We start from the raw sequence: 14213 nt of genomic DNA, 5'->3' as shown, positions 1-14213 counted from the left end.
AAAATGTCAGAGCTAGAATATGGCTTAGTAATCATCAAATCCAGTATTTCCCCAAAATTATTTTAGCAGTGGAGTTCCTTCTTCAAATGAAATCCTACAGAAACTCAAGGGTAAAGGCTTGAGTTTACAGATTGGACCTCAGTGCAGCTTTGCAAGATTTCTCATTTTATGGTTTGAAAACCACCAATCTTATCTTGCTCCTCTCATTTTTCAAGTGTTAAAACCAAAACCCATTCATCCATTGGCTCACCAAAAATTTTATTGGGAATTTGTCATCTGTCAGGCTTGAGCTAAGCATCATTCATGAGAGACAGTCCCTGCCCTCCTGGGTTTTCCAGCCTAGTGGGGGTCAAGTAACCTTCTCAGGGCTACCCAGGGAAAATTCATCAGAACCCTATCCAGAACTCAGGGCCCTGACTCCCACAACAGTGCTCAGCCCTCCATGTCAACAGCTCCCATTTGTGCCAGTACAGTGCTTGGGACAGAATGTATATGCACTAAAAGCAGCTTTCAAACAAGCCTACTCCAAGTATGAGTACTCCCTCCCAGCTGTATGAGTGATCTTCATTCATCAAGATACTGCCTATCCTCCACCAGGAAACCTTCCTTGTGTGTCTAGTCTTCACTGAGTTCCCCTCATCTTGACTGTCTACTGTTCCACCATCTACCACCGAGGACACCCTATCACCTTCTAATTGGTTCTTCTCAAATTATCACTAGTGAAGCACCTGTATTCTTTTCAGCTTGCCACAGGAATTAATGAAAATAAATATTAAATTTATTTTATAAATTGGTTTTATAAATTTATATATATTTATATTTTTAAAAAATTTATATTTACATAATATATATTTTATATTTATATATATTTATAAATTTATTTTATAAATTATTAGATTTATTTTAAAATAAATTAATAAATTATTTTAAAATGAAATTCAAAAAGGATACGTAAAATACGAGCCCTCCTTTAAAATTTTTTTTCAGATTCAACAGAAATAAAATTATTTGATCAATTACTATAAAATAAGGTTCTAAACACTTACCTTTAGTTTTGTATTCAGCCTAACATGCACCGCTAGCAATCAGTTCCTGTAATGGTCTTGTTCTTGGATCCCATTGTGGGCTCTGCTCCGAGTGATTCACACACGGAAACCTCCTCTGCCTAACACCCTTTTCTTCCCCCACAGGATTAACACCGGTGGAATGCTGTTTGTCTCACACCCTTACCTCTCTCTGAGGTTAGGGCAGTCTGATTCCCTGCTGTTCTTACTTGTCACAAGTGTATTCACACTTCCTGGGGGACGACCCTGTACTCTCCTACCTTGGGTTACAGGGATCCAAACGTTATTACTGGGCCCTTGGATTTTCCCCTGAGTTTCTTCCTGATATAGACCATCAGACTATGCTTCCTCTGCCCTAAATCCTTCTTCCAACCACATTTACATCTGTCAACAAACACAAGGCCACACAGAGGCTATCTTACTTTTTTTCAAGCCTGAACAGCAATCCTTCAAAGCTTGAGGTGTGACCAATAATAGTGGGTCCCTTGGCTTCAGAACCAGACCCAGGCTCAGGCCCTCCCTCCCGAGGGCTGGGTCACACTCAGATTCCTCTCCATGCCTGAAAACATTGCTTCTTATGACAAGTCATGGTGCATTGTCGGGCTCAGAGGCCTAAATGCCCATCACAAGATGCTTCCACCCTCCAAATTGCAGAATGAGGCCAAACACATACACATCTTATCTTTAAATAAATACTCCTAAGGCACCTTAAGGAGAGTCTAGACCCAGATGTGGGTAGCTGGCAGGTCTTAAATGTCTACTATATGTTACAACCTGTGGCCGAAATGGGCTCTTTCTCAGATTGCCATAGTGCTCTGCAAAGGGCCAGGTATATCTTGGTTGTATTTGGAAACTCATTTTAACTACTGTAAGTAAACAGTGTTGGAGCAGGCCCATAACAGAAGACTATGCAAATGAATAGGGAAAAGCTGATTGAGGCACATGATATTCGAGTGTGCAGCCTAAAGGCACAGAGCCTGTGCCTGAGCATCCTTTCCTTGCCACCCGAGAAGGTGTTGGACTTCTCTGTCACATTCTTCATGTCAGGATTCATTTGTACTCCGCAAAGAAGTAGTCAGAGTCTCCATTTCACTTTTCTACATTGGCTTCACTCGCCTTCTCTATAGACTTTAGGGCAAGATGGGGAGCTCTATAATGGTGAGGGGTGTCGCTGGTGCTCTTAATCCAGATCAAGCCTTTTGGTGCTAACTGGCTGGTGAACACTGAGGGACATTACCAGGTGAGACACCTGAATACTCCATGCCTTGAGTCCCTGCCCTGATATGCGGTTAATTCACATGTGCATTGAACACCTACTATGCGCCAGACACTGTACTCATGCTAAACACACACACATAAATATAGAGTTGGGGCTCTGGAAAGGCAACAAAAGAAATAAGAACCACATTCTCATTCACAGGTGCTACAGACCTGTAGCATCCTCCCAAGGGATGATTGATTTCCAGAGAACTCTGGCAAAGTAAAATTGGAAAAGAAACCTAGGCTGCTTGCACAGTGGTCTGTCTGAATGATAAAAAGCATTGGATTGGAAACATAATCAATTCCAGGCTCTGGACAGCTGGAACAAAAGAACAAGACTAACTGTTGGCCCTGCCTGATTTATCTTGGGCAGGGATTATACTTCTTTTGTGACATAGGAACACTAGATTTGGAATTAGAAAACCCAGGAAGTGGCTGGGTTTGTCGCCTCCTACCTCTGTGACTATGGGCAAGATCCTTACCCTCTCTGAGCTGGTCCCCTTACCTGTAAAATGGAGATGACACATGCTGTGTAAACTCTCAGGACTCAAAAGAGCTAATGATAAAGTTTGAAAAAACTTTAGTCTAAAGAAGGAGTTGGCAAACCATGGCCCATGGGCCAAATCTGGCCCATTGCTGGTTTTTATAAATAAATTCATTGAAACACAGGTATGCTACCTGTTTATGTACTGTCTATGGCTATTTCTGCAACATACGTTACAACAGCAGAATTGGGTAGTTGCAAAAGACATCATACGGCCAACAAGCCTGAAATATTTATTGGCTGGCCCTTTACAGACAAATTGGCTTAAATCACGGTCTAACTCCCATAAATGTTATGGCACGATGCTAGACACAGTGGTAGGCTCCAAATAGGAATTCAGAGAATAAAATGTGATTAAGTGGGTCCATTGTTAAGAATTTATGTTAATGCAACAGAATTTTATCCTAATTGATTCATTAATTTTTTATAGACTCAACATTTACGGTTACATTTATGTCTCAAAAAGACTTGAAGATGTGGCCTGCCATTCCTCTCTGCTAAAGTCTTGTCTCTAATTCATTTTTCAGATGTGATGACATCAGACATTCCTGGGAAGTTTCAGGTGGTTTTGCGGTTACTGATTATGAATAGGAAAACCCACATCTCTATGTACAGTTCATGACCTGTTTATAAAAGAGGAAGTTATTTGGCAATGTAGGGGAGCAAAATTTTCCTCCCTGAAGTGTGTCTTTGTGGCATATGGATTATTTTAGGCTGTTTATTTTTTTTTAACATTTTATTTATTTATTTGACAGAGAGATCACAAGTAGGCAGAGAGGCAGGCGGGGTTGGGGGGAGGAGTGGGGGAGGTGGGAGGGAAGCGGGCTCCCCACCTAGCAGACAGCCTGATTCGGGGCTCAATCCCAGGACCCTGGGATCATGACCTGAGCTGAAGGCAGAGGCTTTAACCTACTGAGCCACCCAGGTGTCCCTATGCTGTTTATTTTTAAGAAGCAGAAGACTCAAGAAGTTTTTCTTTTTTGCTACCCTCCTAATTGCCTAAGAAAGTTTAGAGGACTTATTTCAGGAAAAGAACTATTACCATAGATAACTATAGTACAATATGAACTAGGTGTGGTAGAGAGGATGGGACCTAGAAAAGTCTGTTGGTTAAAATTCTTCTCTATCTTCCATGGTTGCTATGGGCCCAGCAAACATTTGTTTACTCTTTTACTCCTTTTCATCTTTGGGTGGATCGTGTTCCTTTCCTCTCAAGACCTAGACCCCTGCCTCCTTTCTGTAGTTCTGGATGGTATATAAACTTCAATTGCCTGACAGCCTGTGGGCCTCCTATTCTTATGGAAGCTCTCTTGCTTACATAATTAAATTTGATTTTCCCCTGTCAATCTGTTTCATGTCAATTTAATTCTTAGATCAGCCAGAAGAAGCTGGGAGGGTGAAGGAAAAATTTTCCTCCCAACAGCAAAATGAATGGTTTGAAAAGATCATGAAAGTTTTTACTATTTAGATAGGTCTAATTTAGATATAGTTTGTAACAGAAGACGCCAAGCCCTCCTATCTTGGGGCAGACATCTGTCTTTGAGGAAACAAGAATGCGGCCCAACCATGAGCTACAGAAGATAAGAATGGTATATATTTTTTTCTAGATCCACAGAGCCAGGCGATACGTCATGAATAAACAGATACCTGACAAATGCTTGCTGACAGGCTGACTAAATGAACAAATAGTTGGTTCTTCATTTGTAAAACATAAAGAATGATAAAGCCCGCCCTCTCCACCCCTCCTGATTGAAGTTGAAATGAGATACAGGCTATGAAATATTTTGGGGGAGCTGACAATCATTTGGCTGCTCTTCTGTGGTTCTGATCACATCCCAGAGAATTGTTTTCGGTTGAGATTTGCTTTCAGGAGCCTCATTAACAGCCTTCCCTTCTAATCCATGCTGGCTGGGAAGTAACTTTCCTGGGGGAATTATGCAGGTTCCAGGGCAAAGCACCCTGGGGAACAAAGTAAAATCAAGGCCATCCTTCAAGGAGAAAAGAGTCTCCAAGGGGAATATACACCTTGGGAGTAGACTGGGTGGGGAGGAGGGGCAGGAAATGCCCTGCCTTAGCTGGTGATGCTAAGGGTTCCTATGGGCTGATTGCGTATGTATTTGGAGAGATTAAAATTTTGTGGAGCTCTCTATTCACTCCCAACAGCCCCATCTGTCATCTGACTCCATGGGACTCTGAAGAGCCACAAATTTGTGGCTTTGTAGAACTACAGGCACCCTCATAGAGATAACTTTCCTTGGGCTTAGGAATATTCCCTGAGCCTTGTGGAAGATGTCACTCACTGTATATGAACCAAATATCAGGACAAAAGGAATTTGGTGGTCACCCCACTCAGCACTCCTGTGTACAGATAAGACTTCTGAGGAGGTCCAATGGGCTCTCAGCCTGCTCAGCTTCATGAGGGTGAGCCTCTCATCCAGAATCCCAGTGGGGTCACTCTGTTCCCTCAAGCCTGCTTCCAGTCTTGTAGCTCCCACCCAGGAGATCACCAAACCCTAGCCTCAGGTCAGTCCCTTCTCTTATTTCTCCACCGCCTTCCACACTTCAATGGACTAAGCCTTTCACTATTTCCCTCTTCTGAACATTTCAAAACACATTTGAATAGGAACCAGTTTTAAAACAGATCTAGAGGAGTTACTTTTATTTTTTTTTTTAGGGGCATTTGCATCTCAAAGGAGTCACAGACATAGTGCTGCATTGCCTGGTCAGACAGAGGTAGCTTTTCTTCCAACTGGTCCTGCATTTACCTTCTGATTGGCCAATTTCACAGCACTCCCCTCAGATCCACACAGCCCATGGTCTCAAACCCAACAATCGGGCTCTTTGTGTTTTGGCCCCTTTCTGTGTAAACAACCTACATCACACATCTCTTCTCTATCCCAACTTATCTTTTTATGGGTACACAAATACAAGGTGTTTCTTGCTCTCTCTGCTTCAAATAAAACCATCCTTCAAAGTTCAGCTCAGGTTTCCCTTCCTCCCCAGAGTCCTCTCTGCCCCTCTAGCACATTTGATCTTCTCCTCACAGCTGAGTCACCTCATGATGTTTTCACCTTAGAAAAGGTATTCTAAGGGTCTCCGATCTTTGGTGACAGGCAGAGATCACTTTAAAAGGAGCTGCCCAGAAAGAACAATCCTGAATCTGACCTAGCGCTCCGTTGCCCATTGTTCAAGTGTGTAAACCGGGTAGGAGGATGCTGGGTAAGATCACCCCCTGCCCCCTGGAACACTCAGTCCTGGACTTGAGGAGTGATAGCTTTGCATATTAGGTTATGATTTACACTGTTCTAGAATACCAAGCTGTGTAGTTCGAAACTAAGGCAAAACTTTGGGGACAGTACGTTAATCAAAAACATCTTTTAGGAAGACAACGTGGCCATGAATATTAAAGCTAAACATATATACAGACTATGACACAATAATCCCTGGGCATCACCCAACAGAAATGCTTAAATTTATGCCCCAAAAGACCTATTACAACGGTATTCATAACAGCGTTATTCAAACGAGGCCTGGACTGAGAAACGACCCCATGCCCATGAACACGGATAAATGGTATTGAGCTACATTCACACGACAGAATACCATACAGCACTGAGACTGAACAAACAGGAACTACTTGCTACAATGGGGATGAAATTTGCAAACACCAGTACAGAGTGAAAAAAATCCAGGCACAGAGACCCTATGACAACATTTATGTAACTTCCAAAAAAAAAAAAAAAAAAAAGCAAAACCAATCTATGTGTTAGAAATCAGTTTACTGGTTACCCTTGGAGTGGACACATTTATCACAAAGCCAATTACACCACTAATATATGAGTCTATTCTACTCCTTTCTATTGATTGTTTTGATGGTCAGGAGAGAGATTTACAGGGAGATTGAAAAGTGGTAGATTCAACTCATGGAAACAAGGTTTATTGAGTGCCTCCCCATGGGCCAGGCATCACCCTTAATGATAGTAGTATAGGATGAATTAGTTTCTGGCCACAAGGAAATCACAGACCAGTGGCCAGGCTCCCACTCTAGAGATGGCCTTCTTCGCTTCACGGCAAGGTGCTCACTCCACGTAATGATGGGTACCCACCAGTCTAAGAATCCTCATTCTAAAAGTCAAAGACACCCTCTCAAGGAGAATCCCCCAATCGAAAAACTTTGGTCTACTTCACCAACTCAAGGTTAGGATCACTGTTCCAGCCCTAAACTCCTGTAGACTATACCTGGCATTTCTGGAACAACAATGTTTAACCCATATCCACGCTACCCTCCCACCCAAACCACAAAAAGGATTATAAGCTGAGCTGAGAGCTGCCTGCCTTCTTCCAGAATCATCCAGAGCCCCAGTAAGGGACTTCTCATGTCCAGAGACCAGCAAATGGCTCCAAACATGGTGAGTTCCAGAGTTTTAGCCTAAATGAGCCCTAGTACCATAATGATGCCATAATGATAACCACTATGTGAGAGATGGAGGGAGGACAAAGACCCTTTTAGGGTCCTGGTTGGGTCCGAAAATTAAACTGACTAAGACAGATTAAAAGGAGAAAAGCACACAAAGTTTATTGAATTTTTACATGGGAGCCTTTATAAGGGGAGGAAGACACAAAGTGGCCAGAGCTGGAGGCTTTCATACCTTTTAGACAAAGAAACAATAATCTGTGAATAATTGACATGACAAAGGAATTTGGGCCAGGCTCAACTAGAACTAAGCATTCCTCATTTTCTGTAACTAAGAAAAGAGTTTCCTTAACTAGGACAAGAACAAGGAAGGTAAGGGTTATTTTCACTAGGTTTGTTTGCAGATTCCTTTAGTGCCTTCTCTGAGCCTATTAAGAGTATGTCTTCAATAAAAGGAGAATTTTTTTCCTGCCTTAGGCAGAAAAGAGGGAACTTTTTCTGTGTGTACCACTTCTCAAGTCCCTTCAGCTCAAAATAATTTTTATGTCAAGGGGGCATATTTTGGGGTGATGTATTCTGGTTTCCTTCAGGAACGATTTGCCTCTTACAGAATATGAGCATCATCACTGGTGTTTTCTTATCTGATTTCACAGAAGCCAAAGCAGCCTCACCGTCTATCAGCACCCAGAGAACAGCCTACTTCCCAGAACATCAGGATCCCACAAAAGTCTCCAGACAAGAACCAGCTACCTCCAGACCCCTTCTAAAATCAAGGAGGCTCAGAAAAACCCTGGAATGGCCTGAGCGCTAGGAAATGACAGCACCTAGAGACATCAGTCACTCCACAAAATAACCACCGATAACAATCAAAGCTGGAGGAAACTCAGAGCTCCCCTAGGCCCAAAGAACCCCTGATTTTAATGATGAGACTGAGGCCAAAGGGCCGGAAATCTGTTCCTTAAAATCACTCAGATTAGGGACTGCAAAGTTGAGAACAAAATTCCGGTCTCCAGACTCCAGGGCTCTTTCCATATACACTCTCTGACCGGCAATGTTCAAACCAGGAGAGGCAACTATCTCTTTCTCATCATCTGAACCCAAACACTCCAGCGGCCCACAGGGGCTCTGGGCTAAACCGATCCCACCCTTGAAGCTAAAGAAATTTACCTGCACTGAAGATCTTGTTTCTTTAAGCAAATGGACAGGCTCTAGTCCCCGTGCAACCAGAAGCCAGCTGCCAGAGACCCACCTTTTATATGAGCCTTTCTAAGCACAGGTGCTTGGCTGGGAGTCTGGGTTCCTGGCTCCTACAGCCTCAGCTCCTCCCCACTATGTGTTGCCTGGAAGGGAGGGGAGCACCCAGGGCTTTGTGATGCTATTGCATAAATCCAATTTATTCTCTTAGAAAACCAGCATTGTTTCAGTAATGCCTTGACAGAGAGAGTTAGTCATCTTCCCATTTCCAGATAAGGGAGGTATCTGGAGATATGGCTTAGAACATTATTTCATTACAGGAAATAACGCAGTGTTTATATTCTTCTGTGGTCTTTGCCACCGTGAAGGATGTTCTCGGCTAAGAAGGAACCCAGTGATTCCTCTGTGTTGTTGAGAGATCTCCCTTTCCTTTCCCAACCCTACTTCCTGAATCCCCCATTTTGGTCCATTTTGTCTTCTTCTCTTTGGCCACGCAGGGCTAGAAACGACCTCTGTTGGTGGTTTCCTTGCATTCCACCCTGGCACTCATGTGCTGGCTCTTTGGTAGGTGTTCTTGGCTCTCCCAGGAACTTTCAGGCTCCCCGCACGGCTTGTGCAGAGCTCTCATTCGCCTGACTCCACGCTCATAATCCTTGGGTCTCCAGGACATGGATCGAGGCCTGGCATCCAGTAGGTTCTTAACACCACCAGTGCAATGAACAAGTCCCTTACTTCCGGAACTTTGTCTTCCTCTTCCTTTCTACTGGCTTCTCTGTAGTGGCCTTTGCTCTGACTCTAACCTCTCACACCTTGATCTTTTTGTGCAATTATCTATCACCCCACTCATTTTATAAGTATGGATAAGGAAAATAATAATGATAGTAAAAGCTGTGATGACTGAATGTATGCATCTCCCCAGAAACTGACATGTTGAAGCTCCAACCCCTTGGCGTAGCTGTATTTGTATTAAATGAGGAAACAAGTGAGGTCTTACTGACCTGTATCCTATGGGATCAGCATGCTCCTAAGAAGAGGCAGCAGAGATACTGATCTGTGTGTGTGTGTGTGTGTGTGTGTGCGCGCGCACATGCACAGAGAAAAGGCCATGTGCAGGTACAGTGAGAGGGCAACTGTCCACATGCCAGGAGGAGAGCTCTTGCCAGAAACTGAGCATGCCAGACCTTGAACTGGGACCAGGAGAAAATAAACTTCTGTTGCTGGAGCCCCCTAGTCTATGTTTTTTTCTTATGGCATTCTGAGCAGAGTAAGACAATAGCCAACATTCCAACGTACACTGCGCCCTGTGACATGCCCGGTACAATGCTGGTACACTTCACACAGCATCTCACTGAATCTCCACAACTCTGTGAGGAGGTACTATTATCCCCATTTCACAAAAATGAAAGTGAGGCACAGAGTGGTAACCCCACCAAGATATCCATAGCTGGTAAGCGGCAGAGTGGAACTCCGTCCCGGATGTATCATATTCCACAAACTTTTCATCATATCCATCAAGAAACCATGTCTCTCTGCTGAATCCAAAGTCAAGTCCAAAGCTTTCCTCCTGAGTTCAAAGCTCTTTGAATCCTTGGCCCACCTGGTGTTTAAATGGCCAACATCCTCACACTCTTTGGTCTGAGAGTGTTGTAAGGAGAGCAGGAGTAGTGGATTTAGAAATCAAAAGACGAGAGAGGATCCTGTTTGGTTAAGAAAACATCAATGTTCTCTTCTGAAAAATCAGCACAATAATTCATCCTTCTTAATAATACATCAAGGGTGCCTGGGTGGCTCAGTCATTAAGCATCTGCCTTTGGCTTGGATCATGATTCCAGGGTCCTGGGATCGAGCCCCTCATTGGGCTCCCTGCTCAGTGGGAAGCCTGCTTCTTCCTGTCCCGCTCCCCCTACTTGTGTTCCCTCTCTCTGTGTGTCTCTGTCAAATAAGTAAATAAAAAATCTTTTAAAAAAATACTAATACATCAGGTCGGAAATACGAAAATGTTTTGTAAAAACTGCAGGTATCTAAGTGTATACAAAGGACTGCTGTTATGACTGATCTCTAAGTTACGTGTCACATGTAACTTTTTCACTATTATCCCCCCACCCCGGCATTGATCTTTTCTCTCTCATATCGGCCATTGTTTCAGGAACTTCTGGCCGGGGCTGCTTCTCAACCTTGGGTCTCCTGCTCCACGCCTGGTACAGAGCTGGGACTGACTCTACGTCAGAGCTATTTTTGTCAGGTCATCACTGGGCTTGTCACAAACTGTGTGGAAGAGGGCGAGGTCCAATGGCCATTTCCTCCTTTGACCCTCCTGTGAGTTATTGTTCGGGGTGAAGGAAACAAGGCCAGAGAGGCTCACCGGCCTCTCACACGAGCGCTATGACTTACAGTCATTCAGAAGTCAGATGACCCTTCCTCACCTGGGGGTGAGTCCTTCTATCTTTGCACAGCGTGGGCAGTCCTTGACCCAGGAGTGGGTTGTAAACCAAAAGCGGGTTAACACGTTTGTGATTTAGGACTGGGAGTTCATTTTCCAGTGGAAACAAGGCTTGAGGAGTGCCAAACTCCCCCAGGAGAGCTCTGGTGGCTTCCGCAAGGTCTGGAGCAGCAGGATCTGAGCGCTTGCCAAGTTCTGGGTCCTACCGGAAAATCCAAGGGGGAAAGGAGTGCCTCCTTAACTTTGCAAGGCAGCAGAATATCGGAGAAGGAGCGCTGACACGAGAGTTAAGAAATGTGGGTTCAGGTCCAAGTTCTGCTGCTGACTCTGAAGCTGGGCAAGTCACCTCCTCTCTCTGCAACTGAATTACATAAAATGAGGAAGTGGTACCCCGCCACCTCTCAGCCTTTTGTTAGAGCATTCTATGACTCTACTTGGGACCTGCCTAGCGCAAACATTCAAAGGAAAACAAGTTTGTCTGTGGCACCTTCTTACCCCACTCCACGGACTCTCCAAGTGCCCTGCACAAACTTAAGTTCTCTCTCCAAAGTGGCTCCTTCCCTTTCCTCCAAGAAAAACTCTCATTCCTCCACCAGGAAACAATCAGATGGAACCGGTTTTTATAAATGTGTGAAGAGCTCACACCTCCTTAACCTTGCTGTAAGGATTTGCATTTTTTTTAAAAAAATAGGGAGCTCCTTAGCCAGATAAATTCCTGACTGTCAGAATTTCCTGCAGTGAAATAATCAGCAAAAAAGTCTGGTTGAGAATGAAGTTAAGGCACCAAGTACAGTAAATGTAACAGCTCACAAATATTTGTTCATGCTCACACGGGTCACTTCTGTTGTTTAATTCAACTCACATTTAAAAAACAAGTAAAACTATTATGCTTTTACACAACTATAAATGAGGAAAACTACTAAAATACATACGGACAAGCTCTAACCATTTCTTGCATCGATTCCCCTCCATGCAGATATAAGAGTAAGACAAGAAAATCATGAGGCATCACGGCTCAGGCGAAGTTATTGCTGGCAGCCCTCTAGATGAGAATTCAAAGTCTGGGTAGTTACGACAGCTCCAAAGCTTCATGAAATCAATTGACAGGCTATACTATTCTCTGACGTTTTTCTTGCTCGATTTTTGTTCAGTTGGTTACATGTTTTCAAAACTAGGATCAAATAAGGTAAAGAGAAGGGATTTGATTTGTGAGTAGGAGAAAGGACCCCATCAAGTTCAGAAGAATGGAAGGAAAAATTAATGCTTCCATATATAACTTTTAAACATTAGAAATTTCTCCAAAAGCCAAGATTATAAAAAGAGACTTTGTGGGTTAATTCCTCTCCAAGACTCCAGTAAATTCTCAGGCCTAAGTTACTAATTTCTCTATATTCAAAATATTTTCAGAATGTCATAGGAAAATATCCTTTAAGAAATTCACTATAGGGGCACCTGGGTGATTCAGTCATTAGGCATCTGCCTTCAGCTCAGGTCATAATCCCAGCGTCCTGGGATCGAGCCCCGCATCAAGTTCCCTGCTTTGCGGGAAGCCTGCTTCTCCCTCTCCCGCCTCCCCTGCTTGTATTCGCTCTCTCACTGTCTCTCTCTCTGTTAAATAAATAAATAAAGTCTTAAAAAAAAAGAAATTAATTCACTACAAAGTTTGGAAATAAAAACAAACAAGTTTGTTTGTTTTCAATAAGAGAGTGTTTTCCTAAATTATCAGAGAACTCAGCAGAATTTCAAGGACACTTATTTCTAGCTCATAATCCAAGTGAACTTGAATTGACAAGATTTGTTGTACTTGCGAAGGGCTTGGGGGTGCTCCAGAAACCAAGCAGATCAGGGATCCGGGGCAGAAAGGTCTGGGAGGGTGAAGAATTATAGAAATACACTAGGTTAAGCACCAGGAAGTCAGGCAGCATCAGAGATGGTCTAAAACAGCCATGATTACCTGGCTACAGAGCACAGATAGATTCCTAGAAAGGTGGCAGAAGCACCTGGTAACTGTCTAATTGGAAAGCAGGTCCGGGGCAGGGAGCACCTTCATGGTATTAGGATGCAAGGAGACTGATCCTAGAAAGGTGAATAAGCAAAGTTGTTGAAACAGACTTCAAGAACCCACAAACAACAACAACAAAACACTTAATTGGGACCTAGCTATTTCGCCAGTCTTGGGGCAGAATTGGTCACTAAATCTTGGGTGGAAAGCAGTTCCATGGAAGCAGAAGCAAGAACCCTCTTCTATCAGCCTCCATTCTGGTTATGGCTTCACAGCCCCTCTTCTCTAATCTAGTAAGGGTCCAGGCGAGCAGGTTTCTATAGCTCTTGGAGTCATACTGGGGCAATACTTGGGACACATCCATGACAGGCACTCAGTAGGTAGTACATGTTGACATTTCTATAGTAAGTTTGTGAAACATGCATTCATCCAGCACTCCTGTCTCTTTCTTTTTCACATGTTTTCTTCTAAGACCATTAGAAAGAATCTGATAAATGAATTCATGAAAAGATGGCTAATAATAGTTGATTTGTCAAGTGCCCATGATTCGATTACAAAATACAGACCTTGATTGGGGCGTTTAGCTGGCACAGTCAGTTAAGCAACTGACTCTCGGTTTTGGCTCAGGAGGTGATCTCAGGGTTGTAAGATCAAGCCTCATGTCAGGCTCTGAGCTCAGAGTAGAGTCTGCTTAAGACTCTCTCTTTCCCCATTCCTCTGCCCCTCCCTTCCCCACACTCGATTGCTCTCTCCCTCTCTCTCCAATAAACAAATCTTTAAAAAAATAAACACACAGTATAGACCTTGAAGCATAGACCTTCATCTATTAACAAGAAGCTACTGAGGGAGATCCCTTTCACATGATGGGCTTTCCTAGCCCACCCGGAAATCACACAATTATGAAACTACTGACTACTCCTCCAAAGAAAGACTGCCCAAAGGCAGGAAATTTTATTTATTTATTTATTTATTTATTTATTTATTTATTTATTTATGAGAGAGAGAGAGAGCACAAGCAGGGGGAGAGGCAGGCCAAGGGAGAGGGAGAAGCAGGTCCCCTACAGAGCAGTGGGCCCTACATGAGGCTCAATCCCAGGATCATGACCTGAGCTGAAGTCAGACACTTAAATGACTGAGCCACCCAGGCGCCCCAAAGACAGAAAATTTTAAAAAGGTCTACAGCATGATTTGTTTTCATTTCTTTTTTTAGCTTCTCGTCTGGTTCCCTAACAAATAAAAATGTTGTCTAGACTTTTTTCTTTCAATGTCTCATTATGTATACCTTGTTTTCTGCC

This window comes from Enhydra lutris, unplaced genomic scaffold (assembly GCF_002288905.1).
Source record: "Enhydra lutris kenyoni isolate GAN:26980312 unplaced genomic scaffold, ASM228890v2 scaffoldscaffold35, whole genome shotgun sequence".
Taxonomy (NCBI): Eukaryota; Metazoa; Chordata; class Mammalia; order Carnivora; family Mustelidae; genus Enhydra; species Enhydra lutris.
This window is presented reverse-complemented; position numbering follows the sequence as displayed.